This window comes from Sus scrofa, chromosome 1, assembly GCF_054392235.1.
Source record: "Sus scrofa isolate SSC_HxYL_T2T_F1_AM1 chromosome 1, Sscrofa_HxYL_maternal_Yorkshire_Landrace_v2.0, whole genome shotgun sequence".
In the NCBI taxonomy this organism is placed as follows: Eukaryota; Metazoa; Chordata; class Mammalia; order Artiodactyla; family Suidae; genus Sus; species Sus scrofa.
The window spans coordinates 192,245,674-192,263,960 of record NC_139383.1 but is presented as its reverse complement, the minus strand read 5'-3'; the positions used below and the strand labels follow the sequence as shown (position 1 = coordinate 192,263,960).

Here is an 18,287-nt window from a genome sequence, read left to right as displayed (position 1 = left end):
AAATGTGTTAAAATGCACATAAAGACTTTTTTGGTGAATGCATACAAGACTACAGATTACAAGGTTCCTTTCTAACTCAGAAAGCTCACATAGAATGATAGACTTACAGACATAAAGAATAGACTAGCGGTTGCCAGAAGTGGGGGAGGAGAACAGAATAAAAGGGATCAAAGGCACAAGGCTCTGGTTTAAGAAAAGTTCTAAGGATAAAAAGAACAGCATAGTGACTATTATTAACAACACCGAATTGTATACTTGTAAGTTGCTAAGGGAGTAGCTCTTAAAGCCTGTCACAAGAAAAAAAAAATGTTGTAACTATGTGCAGTGATGTTAATTAAGCTTATTGTGGCCATCATTTCACAACAGGTACAATGTTGAATTACTAGCTGTCCACATCAAACTTATACAATGTTACCTGTCAATTATACCTCAGTTTAAAATGTAAATCCTGGAGAGGGATCAAGATGGTGGAGGAGTAAGACTTCGTGCTCACCTTCTCCCACCAAAAAAAATCTACATGTAGAATGATTTGCACAGAACATCTACCGAATGCTGGCAGAAGACCTTAAATCTCCAAAAAAGGCAAGAAACCCTCCACATAATTGGGTAGAACAAAGTAAAAGAGAGAGAGAAGGAATCAGGATGGGGACTAGCACTCCTGAGAAGGAGCTGTGAAAGAGGAAAGGAATCTACACCCTGGGAAGCCACCTCACCAACAAGGAGATCAGCTGAGACAGAGGGACTTCAAAGTCGGGGAGAAAAGCACAGCAGCTGGACTGAGGAGAGCAAGGCAGAGCGAGAGCTGAACAGACCATTGGTACCACCTCTCCTGGACACCACAGCCTGAGACACTGGGGCAGGGGCTGGGTGCTGAGTCTCAGGCTCTGGAGGTCAGTTCCAGGGAGAAGTCTAGGGCTGGCTGTGTGGAGTCAGCCTAAGGGGCTAGGGAGCAGTGCAACAGGGGCTGGGGAATGGAACACCACAGCTGAGGGAACCCGGGAGGAGGTCTGGGCCTGCAGGGGAAGCAAGGTGCCACTGTTGGGGAGGATGAGAGGAGGAGGGGTGGGCCACCATAAGAATATCTTTCCCTGCACACTGCAGACTCTCAGAGAGCAGGGCACCTCTGTTGCAGGCTACGGGTGGTGAGCCATGCCACTTACGTGGGCTGCAGGCAACAGAATGCCCCTTGTGGGAGCTATGGGTGGCCAGGCACCTCTTTCAAGGGCTAAGGGAAGTGGGGGCTAAGCCTGATGTGGCACCTCTTGCCTGGTCTAGAGGCAGTGGGGGCAAACCACGAAGTCACCTCAGACATCAGGGGTCCATGAACAGGCATCACCTGTGGCCCCAGTCACCTTAGAGGTTAGCACATTGGCACGCAGGAGGGCACTGCCACCGAGCACCACCTGTTCTTGCTCTCACTCCCCTGGGAATGCACATGCCCTGCTGCTGCCACTGCCACCACTGCCAAACACTCTGGGCACCACCTATATATAACTGTTACTTCCTAGGGCCCTGCAACTAGGAACAGCCTGCGCCATCTTCCCTCAGGTCCTTGCCATTGCCAAGGGCCCAGCAACCAGGCACTGGCTACTAGCCCTGCCCATTGCCTCCATCACACAGCACCTTAAAAATAAACAGTAAGCCCTCACAAAATACCCAAGGGCCTTTGTGCATATAAATAGCCCTCTAAGACCCAGCAAATGTTCCCTAAACTCAGAGAATAAGAAAAATAAAGGCAAAATGAAGAAGCTCAGGAACCATTCCCACTTAAAAGAACAGGAAAAGTGATCCGAAGGAGCAGAAAATGAAACAGACCTATGCATTCTAACAGACACTGAGTTCAAAAAGAAGATAGTGAAAATACTGAAGGAATTAAGAGTGACTAAGAAGGAATTAAGACCAATATGAACAGTAATGCAGATTCTGTTCTGCATTAGAAAGGAACTAGAAAAAATAAGGAGGAGCCAAGAAAAATTAGAAAATTTTTAGAAAGGAACTAGAAAAAATAAGGAGGAGCCAAGAAAAATTAGAAAATTCATTTGCAGTGACACCGCTGAAGAGCAGAATGAATAATGCAGAGGAATGAATTAGTGACTTAGAAGTTAGAATAATGGAAATCACACAATCAGGACAGCAGACCGAAAACCAAATGAAAAAACATGAGAGCTATATAAGAGATCTGTGGGATAATATAAAGTGGGCCAATCTATTCACGATAGGGATTCCAGGAGGAGAAGAAAAAGAAAAGGGTATTGAAAATATATTTGAAGAAATTATGGCTGAAAACTTTCCAAATCTAAAGGAAACAGATATCAAGATACAGAGGGCCCCAAACAAGTTGAACCCAAACAGGCCCACACCAAGACATATTATTATAAAAATGGCAAAAGTTAAAGAGAGGATTCTAAAGGTACCAAGAGAAAAACCAAGCATTAATTATAAGGGAAACCCCATAAAGCTATTAGCGGTTTTCTCTACATAAACACTACACCACAGGCCAGAAGAGAGTGGCAAGACATATTCAAAATTCTAGAAGGGAAAAATTTGCAGCCTAGAATAGTCTACTCAGCAAGAATATCATTTAAAATAGGAGAAATAAAGAATTTCTCCAACAAACAAAAACTAAAAGAGAACGGCAACAACAAACCCATTCTAAAAGGAAATACTGAAAGGGCTTCTCTAAATAAAAAAGTAAGAAGAAATAGGATGGAGGAAATCACAATTTGAAAGCAATCACTTAATAAGTCAGTAGTATACAGATCTAAAAGAAAAAGAAAAAAACCCTATTGTAAAACTGACAATAAACACAAGGAACAGCAAAAGGACAAACATGAATATTTTAAAAAAGGACTTCAAAATCATAAAATGTTGGGAAGGAAAGTAAGAAAATCTAGACTCTTTTTTTTTAGAAAGTATTTGAGCCTATATGACTATCAGGCTACAGCAAGCAAATAGGAAGGGGTTAACATACTTGAAAAACAGAGCAACCACAGATCAAACCAAACATTACATTCACAAAAACTAAAAAGAAGAGGACTCAAGCATAAAATAAAAGGAAATAATCCAACCAAAAAAAAAAACAACAAAGGAGAAACATATAATCAACTGGAAAACAAGAATTTAAAATGGAAATAAATACATATTTATTAATAATTACCTTAAATGTCATTGGACTGAATGCTGCAATCAAAAGACACAGAGTGGCAGATTGGATAAAAAAACAAGAGCCTACAATGTGCTGCTGTCTGTAAGAGACTTACCTTAGAGTAAAGGACACATATAAATTGAAAGTGAAGTGGATGGAAAAAAATATTTCATGCAAATGGAAAAGAAAATCCCTCAACTGAAATAGGACAGATTTTTACATTGTTATAATATTTGTTTTTACTGACTTTTGATTTTTAATTCAATGAAAACTTCAAAATTATTCAGTGAATGAAAGGAAAAATAAAGCTGTTATTCTTCTCCGGCCCACATTACAGCCCAGTGGGAAAAAGCACTGAGTTCAGGCCAAAATCATAAAAACTTTCAATTAACTAATAATTGCTGGCATGTTTCCATTTAAATATCCTTGCCTCATTATCTCTGGTTACTTTGCAGACCTTTAGGTCATTAAAGCCTGCTTTTGAGACAAAAGCTATTCCTTCCCCAAAAGTCAGGGGAAAAATGAGTGATTAATGATATAAGTTAATTATCACAATCATTTTGGTTTAATTACTTAAAGTCCAGTGTTCTTCCTCCAGCACACCTGAAAAAAGCTATCCTCTAGCTATCAGAATTATACTGATGGAAATGCTGTAAAATTTGGTTTTGATGATTTTTGTACACCTACAAATGTAATAAAATTCATTAAGTAATAAAAAAAGAATTATACTGAGATCTGTCATTTTTCACTGAATTTAGAGCTCTCACATACACAAAGAGAAGAAATAGAGAGAATCTTAAGGCAATCCACATAAAAATTACTGTGGGTTGAATCATGACAACTTCTGCATAGATACACCCCTGCATATTTTCAAAAGATTACCTCTTTAATATTAACAATGGAAATTTTATTTTTCCCCAGGGCCGCACCTATGGCATATGGAAGTTCCCAGGCTAGGGGTCGAATTGGAGCTGCATCTGTGGAGCCACAGCAACTCCATATCCATAACCCATTCACCAAGGCCAGGGATCAAAATGCATCCTCATGGATACTAGTTGGGTTTGTAACCAGCTGAGCCTCAATGGGAACTCCCAACAATGGAATTTTTGTTTCCAATTAAGCAATTTCAATAATTCTTTTGAGACACCTTTGCCTAATGAACAATCATTCTTTAACCTTATACTCTTTGAATACTATGATTTGGGATACTATAATTTTATCATTTTAACCATTTTTAAGTGTACAACTCAGTGACTTTAAGTACATTCACACTGCTGTGCAACCCTAACACCATCCATCTCCAGAATGTTTTCATCTTCTAAAACTAAAACTGTTCCTATTAAACAGAAACCCCTAATATCTCCTTCTCCCGGCATTCTACCTTTTGTCTCTGTGAATTTGACTTCTCTACCTACCTCATGTAAGTGGAATCAAATCCTAGTTGCCCTTGGAGTTCCTATCTTGGCTCAGCAGAAATGTCTGACTAGTATCCATGAGGACACAGTTTCATTCCCTGGCCTCGCTCAGTGGGTTATGGATCCAGTATTGCCGTGAACTGTGGTGTAGGTTGCAGATGTGGCTCAGATCCCCGAGTTCAAGCTTCAGCTCCCATCTGACCTCTAACCTGGGAACCTCCATATGCCATGGGTGTGGCCCTAAAAAGACAAAAACAAAAACAAAACACCTAACTGCCCTTTTGCAGCTGGCTTAATTCACTTCGAATAATGTCTTCAAAGTTCCTTCCTTTTGGAAGCTGAATAATATTCCATTGAGTGGACTTACCACATTTTTTAATCCATTCATCTGTCAACAGACATTAGATTGCATCTGCCTTTCAGCTACTGTGAATAATATTGCAATGAACACAAGGGTAAAAATACCTGTTTGAATGCCTGCTTTCACTTCTTTTCAAAGAAGTGAAGAGAATCTCAGAGTAGAATTGCTGGATCCTGTAGTAATTCTATGTTTAATTTTTTGAGGAACTGCCATAGTGTTTTCCTCAGGGTCTATACCATTTTACGTGGCCATCAGTAATGCACAAGGTAAACACTGTTTTATTTGTATTTTAAATACAAATCACCTTTGAATACCTTTTGTACAAATCCCATGACCCCATGGCTGGCATTTGTCTGCCTGCCTGCCTACCTATCTATCTATCCATCTATCTACAGAGATACATAGAATGGAAACATTAATTTGCAACTGGTGGGAGCACCCTGAATCAGGAGGAAGTTTGGCAGATACCTAACTGGGCCCAGTCCTGCTGTGGGTCTCTTATTCCTCTGAGTATCTGAGGCAGGTCATATGGGCAGAGAACTTGCCCTAGCCTGCTCTGTCCCTGGTCCTACTGACACTTTTAATTGCTCTGAGTGACAGAGATCCAGTCTCTTCCAGAGAGCTTTTCTGTGGGTTTATAACTCTTCTAGAGGTGGTCCCAAACAGCACTGCCCAGAATAGCTCTTTATTTACAATTTACTTCATTCTTGACAATCTAGTGGAATTCTGTGTTTCCCCTCCCTCAATTCTTCTAGTTAATTTAATCATGTGTTATTTTTGCCAGTGCTTGTCTGAGAATATGTCTACTGGGTTTCCCAGTCCCCAGAACTTACATACCCTAGGCAGGAAGCTGCTCTGAGAAACTTCCAGAAGGGGATCGTCACTATGATGCGTGCTTGTTAGTTGTAATTTTTGTGAACTCTGGAAGGGCAAGAGGGTTTTTTATACCTCAGTTATCTGGGCTGACAGACTGGCTTCTGTTTGCTGTGTAGAACTGACTTGTGTCCACTGGCGTTGGGAAGAGGTGGTGGGAGAGGTGGAGATAGAGGTGGCACAGGACTTTATCTCACAGGAGGCAGTGACCTCTCTGGAGTTGAGTCCTCATATCTATTTGAACTGCTGGAACCTAAGGATTCTCCTGTGCCTTCTGAAAAGTCTTTCTTCCAAATAGGCCTGTGGCTTCTGTGCTAGATTCCTCTCCTCACAGCCTCTAAATGGTGGGTCCCTGGAGCCCTTAGCCCTCTTCTCTGCTATATTTACATTCATTCCCTAGGTGATTTCTACCAGTTCCACACACTATATAAATCTGTAGGCTACTAACTGCAAAAAGAGTATCTCTAGTCTTTTCCTCTTCCTAAAACTCTACATTTGTTTATCCAACTGCCCACAGTATCTCAAATTGAAAATCTGAGAAGAATGTTGCCTTGAACATGCCTAAAATCAAACTCTTTATTTTTTCCACTCAAGTTCATGTTCACCTTCATCTGTCTTTCCTAGTCCAGTAAATGGCTCCATCATTTATTCAGTAGCTCAGACCACAACTATTATTGTAATATTTGACCCTTCATTGTCAACAGTTATATGCAATTTAATCTGCAAATCCCTGCCACATTTACCTTCAAAATACATCCGAAGGCCTACTGCTTTCACCTGCTTCACGGCTAACAATCTTCCCTGGGACCATCAGCTCCTCTTGGATTCCTGCGATGACCTTCTAACTGGTCACTCTGCCTCCATGCTTGCTCCTCTACAGGCTAATCTCCACTAGTTCCCAGGACTGATCTTTTAAAAATATTAATCAGATCATAACACCTCTGTTCTCATACTTCTAAGAGCTTCTCATTTTATTCCCAGAATAAAACTCAAAATCTTTGTTATGACGTGTAGGGCATGTAAGACCCTATATGACCTGTCTCCATCTCCAGCTGCCACTGTCATCTTATCTCTTACTGTTCTTTGCCCCCACCCTCTACCGCATCCACACTGGGCTTCTTGATGTTCCTTACCCCTGAAAATCTTTTTTTTTTTTTTTTGCAATGTAAATAGCAATTATTTTCCTACAGGAAAACAATCACTCAAAAATAATTATTTTAAAAAATGAAAAAAAAATCAGGAGTCATTGAACAGGTTTCAATCTTTTGAGAGTACATAGAGGGACAGAATCTAAATGGCATTAGAAATAATGAAAAAATTCACAGTTGGCATAACAGTTTTTGTTGTATCTATATTTCAAATTCTACAAAAGATGACAAAAATCAAAATAACAAATTATGACCAGTGATGCTTGAAAACTGTGAAAAGAATTATTCCATATCCACAATAATTAGAATTAAAATTAAGGTCATTTTAACCTATTTTTTTCCCACAACATTCTTTATTATCTGGGCTTTATAACATCATCAAAATCAGAATAAAAAGTCAAGAATACTGCTGGTCATTGCCAAGAATTGCTTTAGGAGTTGCAATTCTCTTGCTGCTTTTATTTTAAGCAAGTAAAAAGAATTTGTGCTATTTCTTAAATTCTAAAAGTTGTTCTCAATCATGTCTGTTCTATAAAGTTTACAAAGAAAAGTCTAGTTTCTTTATCAAATATGCAAATGTTTGTTTTCATTTAATGTGGTCAATTGAGAGTTTTCTGCAAGAAGGAACTGTTGTATGAATCAGTTCTGATGCTTCCACATTTCTTATTGTTTTTGGTCTCAGTATGTCTTTTAAAGCCTGTGGCGCAATCATTCTCCAGAAAATCTATGTTGCGCACCCCTCATAATCTTATAACTTGCTTTCCTTTAAGTCGGGAACACTCTTCCCATGGTTTTTATTTTATTTTATTTTATTTTTATTTATTTATTTGTCTTTCTGCCTTTTCTGGGCCGCTCCCATGGCATATGGAGGTTCCCAGGCCAGGGGTCTAATCGGAGCTGTAGCCGCCAACCTACACCAGAGCCACAGCAACGCAGGATCCGAGCAGAGTCTGCGACCTACACCACAGCTCACAGCAATGCCGGATCCTTAACTCCGTGAGCAAGGCCAGGGATCAAACCCGAAACCCCATGGTTTCTAGTCAGATTCGTTAACCACTGAGCCATGACTGGAACTCCTTCCCATGGTTTTTACATGGCTCATTCCCCAAATGGGTCCAGGTCTCTGCTCAGATGCCAGCTTCTCTGAGAGGCCTTTTCTCACAACCTTATGTAGAATCTCACCCTCCAACAGGACTATAGATGGTACTCTATGAAATCATCAAAAATGGTAGAATAGTGTCAATTACAATTGTTTCAGTGCACACATACAAATAACATTATTGTACTTACCTGTCATGCTTCATATGCTTACCGGGTTATTGTTGATTTATTGGCTTATGGTCTGTCTGCTCCCTGGGAGCATAAGCTATTTAGAAGGCAGGGACCTGGGTTGCTCACCTCTAGACGGTACCTAAAACAAGGAGGCATTCACAGATCATGGGCTGTACACTTCTTCTATCTCTTGCCTTTTGGTATGTTAAGCTCATTAAACTGCTCTCTGCGAAGGCATTTTTGGAGGCCAGTTCCCTTCACTCCTCATCCAGAGCCACCCTCTTATATCCCCAGTATTTTATTTTTGAAATCCCACCTTTCCCTTTCTGACTGTCTGGTTAGAGGATTTGACTGCCCTTAACTCCAGGCTTCTGAGAGCTGTGCTCTGACATTTAGGACTCATGTCGGAGCCTCCCCAGAACTGCTTTTCTTGGGCATTTTAATCCCCCATGTGAAAGACACTCCCTGATTCCCAGGGCCCCAGGTTCCTCTATTCCTGCACTAATGATCTGTTCTTCCTGGAAGGTCAGAATTAAATCTAGCAGAAAAGTTCCTTTTGTTTCTTCCTCTTCCTCTGTAAAATGAAATTATCAGCAAGACACGGTCAAAAAATATATCATGTGTTCTGCTTTTATGCACATGAGATTTCCAGCTGGAACTCAGAGGGATGGTAAGTTCCCATTATTGCTATGACTTGCAAATGTGTCAATTCTGTGATCTTTTTGGGAACAAATTAATCCAAGCTCCATCTTACTTAGCTGAGGCTATTGTATTCACGTATAGTATGCCAGGTGCTTTCCAAACCATTTCCCAGTGGGTGGAATCTCCAATCATCAATGTGACAATGTAGAGAACTTTTCTTCCAAAATGTACCCGAAGACTGTACCTTGAGTTCCTAGTTACACTTGATTCAAAGTGATTTTTGAGCATCAGTGTTAATGAAAAGTCATTTAATGACCCTTGTTAAAGAGGGTAAGTTAGACTTTACTCAGGACCATCGTGAGGGTGCAAGGGACCACAGCAATGGGATTTTTCAGAGGAAGACAAGAGACTGGGCTCAAGGCAAGTGGAAATTTCTAGCCAAAGAACTGGGGGGTGGGAGGATTGTCACTGGATGTAAAATTACTAAGAGGAAACATTAGAGGTGAAAGGGGTTCCTGCTCAAGTGACCTAGGATTCTGCTGTAAGCAGGCCAGGGTGATGGGACATCACCTGAGAGATGGTGGAGGATGAGGAAAGTGGATCAGATATCAAGGGTCAGGGTGGGGATGGTGAAACTGGCTTAGTAGAGTTCTTGGTAACACTGGATTTTACAAGGCAGTGCCCAGATGGCCTAGGGGGAGTTCAGGAGCTTTAATAAAGTTTGATCAGGCAGAGAATCTTTGTCTCCAGGTTGCCAATGGGAGTGGACATGGGAGGAATAACACAGAATGAAAATCAAGGGCCTAGATTTGGAGTCAGACATACTGGTTTTTGATCTTGTTGCTCTTCTGTGCAGCAGTCAGCAGCCAAACTAGTAATTTTAACAGAAAAGAATTTAATAGAGGTCATTGGTTAAAAGGGTTTCAGAGACAGAAAAGGTAAAAAGGAAACACGGGGACACCAGAGAGATAGTAACTTTAGGAAGCAGCTCCTGCCCCCAAGGCTGGTGGAGCAAAGCAGAGAGAATGAGGATATTGGAACCCGGGAGCCTTTTATAACTGGGACCCAGACCCCTGTGAAAGGGGTCCCAGTTGACTGATGCCAGTATTTCTGAGGGGCTGCTTCCAGGAAAGTGAAAAATGACTGCTGGTGAGGCAAAAAACCATGACTGGAATGATGCTGACAGTACCGGGAATTGAACAGGACAAAGAGAGTCTCTTCTCCCTCATCCAGCCTTGGACTCTCCTTCTCACCTGCCAACCAAGAGCCACAGACAAAGCAGAGTCTGGGTTTGCAGAGTCCCAGTCTTAGTACCACAGGGCAAGTGAGAGCTTTTGAAACAGAAAGTGCTTAATTACCGGTTTAATGGCCTTACATAAATGACATAACATCTCTCAGTCTCAGTTCCTCTGCCTGTATAATGGGGAGCAATGCCTCCACTTGAGGTTCTTGTAAGGGTTAAAGGAGTGATGGATACAGATTGCCCCATAAGTGCGTTGACCGTAGCTTCAGATCTGGCTGTGTCCCGGACATCCTGCCTTCAGCCTCAGTCCAGGAGCCAGAGGGTGACAAGGAAAGGGAGAAGGAAAGATGGAGAGAGGAGAGAAGAAAGAAGATGAAAAAAGAAGGGGAAGGGGGGGGGGAGATGGGCAGAATGTGACAGGGACCCTGAGCACATGTAGCCACTTGGAAGGGGGCTTACCACCACCAGAGAGAAGCCAAAACCCTGTGGACTAGCCCCAGACTCTTGGGGAAGACTTTCCTGCTTGGAACAAGAGCTTAATGATTCCTGGAGGAGTGTTATGATTTCTGCAAAATCACCCAAAGCAATAAGAGTGGCTGGAGGTATGTAATCATTTTCTAAAAAGTGAAGCCTCGGTGGCTTGGCAAAGGATGACAGCAGAAGGTCTTAATCAATTAGACCACAAATTAATCCTGCCTTGTTTCTCCTTTAACTGTTGTTGTTGTTGTTTTTTCCTGTGTCTTTGGCTGGCTCCAGCAGCTGTTCCAACTGTGTAATTAAGTCATTTCTAGGAGAGCAGAGCAGCTGGTCAGGACTATATGTTCCAGTGATCAATTGCTGTCAGGCTGAAGCTTCAATTAATATTCTGGACAGTTATTGAATTCCCGCTGCCCCATCTTCATGGAAGCCGGCGAGTGGAAATGTTACCAGTATTCTGGCTTCTGCTTTCATCAACACATTCAAAATTCAGAGCCAGCCTGAGAGTGACGATGATATTTCTTTGAGTTGCTGTTGATGTGAAGAATAGATAATACTAAATTTGGTCCAAGGAACAGAAAATGTTATTGTCCACTGTGTCTGCTCGAGCTGGGCAGGCCAATCATCGGGCCACTATACTGAGGTGTTTCCCGGGTCTTTAGGCCTCATTTCCTTCCTGGATAATAAACATAAATTCCCTATAATGCAAAAGGGCCACTTTCTAGAAGTGTAAATTGAAATATGCTGGCTGTATAAACTTGGGAAATTAGCTTTGCTGGTGAAAGAAATCTTAATTAAAGGGCTGCTTTGAAATAAGGAAGAGTAATAAAAGCCTTTTTTTTTTTATTTTGTTCGCCTTGGCACCAGCTACCTTCACTTTAATGATCTAATTTCTATTTTTCTTATTTAATGGATGACATTAGATTAGCTTTCCCAAGAGGTTCATTTCAAGAGAGTTAATGAAGTCAAGCTAAGGATATATGGTAAATCATTAAGGTTTCTGCTTAGAACCTCCAATAGCCCACAGTCCTGGATTCCGCCTTCATTTGCAGACAGGATGAGATTTGTCAGAAAAACTTGTCCTTTTCACACTACTGGCTATGTCTTCTATACTAGAAAATCACAGAAGAGTCACAACTTCAGCACCTTTTCCACTGCCTCCAAATGACTTAATTTGACATGAGATTAGGTTTTTTGTGACTTTCCATAATAAAGAACTGAAGAAAAGTAATAGATTTAGTGTATGAGAATCCACACTTGGGAATTTAAAAATTAATGTATAGTAACCTCTCATCAGGGTGTGAGGGACAGGGTTTTCAGTATTTATTGAAGGAAGTAACTTAGGAATTTTTTTGGGTTTTTTTTGTTTTTTTGTCTTTTGTAGGGCCGCAACTGCGGCCTATGGAGGTTCCCAGACTAGGGGTCGAATTGGAGCTGTAGCCGCCGGCCTACGCCAGAGCCACAGCAACGCGGGATCCAAGCCGCCTCTTTGACCTACACCACAGCTCATGGCAACGCCAGGATCGTTAACCCACTGAGCAAGGCCAGGGATCAAACCCACAACCTCATGGCTCCCAGTCGGACTCATTAACCTCTGTGCCACGACAGGAACTCCCACTTAGCTTTTTATAAAAAAAATTTTTTGTTGTTGTCTTTTTAGGGCTGCACCCACGGCATACGGAGGTTCCCAGGTTAGGAGCTGAATCAGAGCTGTAGCCACCAGCCTATGACACAGACACAGCAAAAAAAAAAAAAAAAAAAAAAAAAAAAAACAAACCTTTTTCTTATTTTTTAAAGTGAGATCATAATCACTCTCTCTAACATTGGGCTTCTTAAGGAAAGAGCACAGCTTTTGGGGTCAAAGACCTTGGTTTCTTAGTCTGTCATTTCCAGGCAAGATGAAATAACAAAGACTAGATTTACAATCTTGCCTAAAATAATAACAAACTAGAAAAAAAAAGAAACAATGTTTTTTAAAATATGAGTATTAGGAAACAAAGGGCTGTGACTCTTTAGAGACAAACAACCCAGTTTTTTAAATGGGCAAAAGATTTGAACACATACATACCTCACTAAAGAAGATAATGAGTAAAGAGTCTGAAAAAGAACGTGTGTGTACATCTATAAACTGGATCAGTTTGTTGTATGGCAGATATTATCACAACATTGTAAATCAACTGTACTTTAATAAAACCTTCAAAAATGAAAAAAAAAGAAGATACAGGAATGGCCAGTAAGCATCTGCAAAGATCCTTATCGTCATTAGTCATCAAGGACATGCAAATTAAATCCACAATGAGATATTACTATATACTTAATAGAATGTGTAAAATGGGAAAGACTGACCATACTGACTGCTGGCAAAGATGTGGAGAAACTGAAACTCTCATATCCTGGTGATCTGTAAAACGTACAACCACCGTGGAAACCACTTAGCTGCTTCTTTAAAAGGTAAACATATACGTACCCCAATAGTCCATGTCTGGGCATTTATCTAAAAGAAATGAAAGCCTATGTCCATCACAAGGACTTGCACATTAATGTTTACAGCCGCTTTAGTCATCATGGCCCCCAAATAGAAATAGTCCAAATTTCCATCACCAAGGGAATGGATAAATATCTGTGGTCTATCGAGATAAGGGGTAATTCCTCAACAATAAAAAAGAATGAACTACTGATATACACAACAGCATGAATGAATCTCAAGGTAAATAAGCTGCACGAACAAAGCTAGACAAAAAAGAGTGCATACTCTATGTTTCCATTTGTATAAAATTGTATAAGATGAAAACTATTGTGACAGAAGGCACTTTGCCTGGGAAAGGTGGGGGCGAGCGGAAGGGGGAGGGTTTCCAAAGGGGCCTGAGGAAATTAATGAGGGTAATGGATATGTTCATTACGTCCACTGCAGTGATGGTTTCACCATTTCATACATGTCAAAATGTACCAAACCCTAATTTAAACATGTGCGCAGTCTACTGTAGGTCAGTTACACGTCAATAAAGTTGCTCTTAAGAAAAGGCCTGAATTCCAGTCATGGTTGAGTAATCTCAAACACATTTCTCATTTCTTTTTTAAAAACATTTCTTTTAATTTTAAAATTTTAAAAATTGAAGTACAGTTGATTTACAATGATGTGTGTGTTTCAGGTACACAGCCCGATGATTCAGTTATACATATATAGTCTTTTTCAGATTCTTTTCCATAATAGGTTATTATAAGATATTGAATATAATTCCCTGTGCTATACTGTGGGTCCTTGTTGTTTATCTATTTTATATATAGTATGAAACACATTTTTATTGTTGTTGTTGTTGTTGCTTTTTAGGGCTGAACCTGCGGAATATGGAGTTTTCTGGGCTAGGGGTTGAATCAGAGCTCCAGCTGCCAACCTAAGCCACAGCCACAGCCACACAGGATCTGAGCCTAACAGGCCCTACACATCCACAAGGAGCTGCAGTGGGCAGGACCCTATAGTGGCAGCCCTTAGAGAAGCAGTGAGTACATCAGGCAGGGACAGCATCTTGTCCTCTCTGAGAAGGGCTCCATTTTCCTATTAATCCTGCACACAGTGTCCTCTTCCAAGGCTCTACCTTTTATCTTCAGAAATAGAAGTATATGGTTTTTGAAGCTCAGGTGGTCAATCTTTTAAAATGTTTTTATGAACCAAGTTAGATGGGGAGAAACGGGAACACACAGGGGATTAAAAACTAACAGCCCAAGGTCTCTGGCTTTGCTGAGCGCTCAGATGGAAATTGGGCAGCCATCAAGGGACATAATAAATTTCAAGCTGCCTGGCCTATGTGTGAGCACCCCCCACCACACACACACACACACACACACACATACACACACACAGAGTCACATGACAAAAATGATAAGAAAATACATTTTTAAAAATAGAGGAGTTCCCATTGTGGCTCAGTGGAAATGGATCTGACTGGTATCCATGAGGATGCAGGTTTGATCCCTGGCCCCGCTCAGTGGATTAGGGATCTGGCGTTGCCATGAGCTGTGGTGTAGGTCGCAGACACAGCTCGGATCCTGAGTTGCTGTGGCTGTGGTATAGGCCAGTGGCCAGACCTCCGATTCTACCCCTAGCCTGGGAACCTCCATATGCCATGGATGTGGCCCTAAAAAGACAAAAATAAATAAACAAACAAATAAATAGAGACCATCTCAGAGTTCAACAGGTTAAGTATCTGGCACTGGCACTGCTGTGCCTTGGGTTGCCTCCGTGGTGCAGGTTCGATCCCTGGCCAGGAAACTTTCACATGCCAAAAGTGAGCATGGCCAAAAAAAAAAAAAGACAACCTATATCAAAAACCCTCAAAAAACCCAATCAAGAAATGGGCAGAAGGCCTAAAAAGACATTTCCCAAAAAGACAGATGGCCAAAAAGTACATGAAAAGATGTTCAATATAGCTAATTATTAGAGAAATGCAAATTAAAACTACAATGAGGTAATACCTCACACCAGTCAGAAAAGTCATCCTCAAAAAGTCTACAAGCAGGAGTTCCCGTTGTGGCTCAGTGGTTAATGAATCCAACTAGGAACCATAAGGTTGCAGGTTTGATCCCTGGCCTTGCTCAGTGGGTTAAGGATCTGGTGTTGCTGTGAGCTGTGATATAGATCGCAGACGAGGCTCGGATCCCGCGTTGCTGTGGCTCTGGCATAGGCCAGCGGCTACAGCTCCAGTTAGATCCCTAGCCTGGGAACCTTCATATGCCACAGGAGTGGCCCCAGAAATGGCAAAAAAGACCAAAAAAAAAAAAAAATCTACAAACAATAAATGTTGGAGAGGGTGTGGAGAAAAAAGAACCCTCCTACACTGTTGGTGGGAATGTAAATTGGTACAACCACTATGGAGAAAGTATGGAGGTTTCTTAAAAAACTAAAAATAGAACTATAATGTGATTCAGCATATATCTGGAAGAAACCATAATTTAATAATATAAATGCACCCTAATGTTCATGACAGCACTATTTTAATAGCTAAGACATGGACACAATCTAAATGTCTATCAACAGAGGAATGGATAAAGAAGGTATGATACATATATATATGATGGAATATTACTCAGCCATAAAAAAGAATGAAAAATGCCATTTGCAACAACATGGATGGACCTGGAGATTATCATACTAAGTGAAGTCAGACAGGGGAAAGGTCGGGGGAGAAGGATAAATTATACACTACTACATATAAAATAGATAACCACTTTGCTGTAACCTGAAACTAACACATTATAAAGCAACTACATGCCAATAATTTAAAAAAAAATAATAATAACCATATGTTTTGGAGTTACACCTGACTCATCAATCCCTGGGTCTGTGACTTTGGACAGACCCTCCCTCCCTCCTTCTTGCTGAGCCTGTTTTGTGACATGTGCACCCACTATTCCATAGGATGATGATGAGGAAGAAACAGGAAAGTACCGTGGGCAGCACTTGACACAGGAAGGTGCCTAGGACAACAGTTTCTGAAGGGTACCAGGCCAGATTGTAGAAGTGCTTGAGTAGGAAGCTCCTGGCCCCAGTTCAATTCCCTTTCCACTTTTCTGTTGCTGCTTCGCCTGGCTCATCTGTGATTGGGGGGGGGGGGGCCAGGGATTAGATACCAGGTGGCTTAGGTCAGTCTTGCCACTGTGCAAGATCTTTTTTTTTAAACCGCCATGAATCAGGATTCATTTATCAACTAGGGAAAAAGGCATCTAGAGAGGAAATCATATTGGTTGGGAGATCAGGAAAAATCCCTTTGGATTCTACTCTAATGTTGTTAATTACCCGTTCAGTCCCCAGGGTTCCTCCACTGGTGCACTCTGACTATTAGTCCTGACCCAGGACCCTTTTTAGAGCTGTACCTCAGGTAACCCTGGTGCTGGACTGGGCAGGATGCTATGGGTGCATGCTTGTTGTTGTGGCAGCCCTCCACCACAAGATGGCACACAACTCTCTTCTTTCCGAAGAGAAAGGCTAGTGGAAGTCTGAAGCCAGGCACGTTTCAAATCAGATGGAAATGCATTCATTTAAAAAAGTTTCCTCCCTCACTCTTAAAATGGTAAGGACAAGCCAAAGAGCAGGCAAGGAGAGTCTGCTAAGGCACAAGAGATGCTCGGAGAAGGGGAGACTGATGTGGGGAGACACAGGGGGTTACTTGGAAGCTGAAAGACTTGTCTTTGTGTCTCTGTTTGGTCCTGTAAAATTCCTCCTTGTCCATATTCTTGTCGAGCTCATGACTCCAAAATGGGCTACAAGTGGAGCCTCTGCCCTTGCTTGAGGATTTATTTGAGCCTTGACTAGACTTCAGAATTCCTGAATTCCTTTTCTACTCCATGAAGATGTGAGTTTCTTATCTCTTTTCCTGTAATAATAATGGCATAATTTTTACATTTTGCCCCATGTTCTCTGCTGCTGCAGGTCCTTCACTTCAGACATTATTTATTGTTGTTGTTATGCTGATATAGGTTTAAGAGAGCAGATTCTAATCTCCATCTCACCTTGGACACACCTGGCCTGGGCCTCCATGGTCCTGCTCACCTTCAAGCCATGGCTCCATGTCGCCCTCTGCTGGTAGGGTGATCCTCTTCCGTCCCTGTCCTTTCTCCTCTAACAGCTTATGAAAGGCATGTTAAGGAAACTAAAGTATGGTCACACCTTCTCAGTAGCTCCTAAATCTCACTGTGCAAGCAGGATAATATTTTGATTGCTGAAAGTGATTTTAAGGCCTGCATCTAAATCTGGTATCATTTTCTTTCCTATTAAATTTTGGGGAAACGTGCTACAGATACATAGCAAATAATTGCAATCTAAACATGAGGGGGTAGAGATGGTTCCCAAAGAGCAGGAGGAGATAGGCCTAGGTGGGTGGAGGGGTGGGTATGGGATGAGGAAAGACCCTCTTCTAGGAGAGCACTGCATAGTGGGTGGGAGTGAGGAACAGTAAAATGCAGGCAACCACATCAGGAACTTCTGTTGTGCTAGAGATGAAACACAGGGATACACAGCCCCTGCAAAAGGCAGTCAGTTGCTAGATATAGGAGCCTGTGTGCAAAGTAAAAGGCTGGGGTTCTGCCTCTGAGTAATGGGCTGGACCATTACAGAATTTGATGAAGTTTCTTCTTTTAAAGAGATTTTTCTACACCTAAGGTGGAGGACAGATTTAGGAAGGATTTCCCTGTATGTAGTTGGGATGCTGTTGCAGTAATTCAAGCAAGAGATGATGGTGGCCTAACCAAGACAGTGGTAAAAGTTTAGAGATGAGCCTGTAGGCCCATTCAAGAGGACCCCATTAAGCCACTGAATGTGTGGGATCAAGGGTGACCCCTATGTTTCCTGTATACAGGAGGAAAAGCTGATTTAGAAGACAGGTGATGAAATTGGTTTCATGCATGTCAAGTCTGAGATGCTCAGAGGACATGTGGGAGAGATGACCGTAGGCAGGGGAGAGATACAGCCAAAGCTTGAGGGCCTAGTGATACTGATTTGGGAGACAGCAACAAGATCGTGCAGTTAAAACAAGGAGAAGAATTTCCCAACATGCGTCAGTGGTTAACGAACCCGACTAGGATCCAGGAGGATGCAGGTTCAATCCCTGGCCTTGCTCAGTGGGTTAAGGATCTGGCATTGCCATGAGCTGTGGCATAGGTCACAGACATGGCTCAGATCCTGTAGCTCCTGTTCAACCCCTAGCCTGGGAACTTCCAT

At 41.6% G+C, this 18,287-nt stretch overlaps 1 long non-coding RNA gene across 1 annotated transcript in view; it reads right to left on the bottom strand.

Annotated features, from left to right (window-relative positions):
- LOC146406931 (uncharacterized) overlaps positions 1-18,287 on the bottom strand; it is a 92,484-nt gene that overhangs the window by 59,168 nt on the left and 15,029 nt on the right. Inside the window, exon 3 of the long non-coding RNA XR_014818894.1 lies at positions 8,255-8,353. This is a non-coding gene — a long non-coding RNA (uncharacterized LOC146406931). The remainder of the gene's footprint in view (positions 1-8,254; positions 8,354-18,287) is intronic.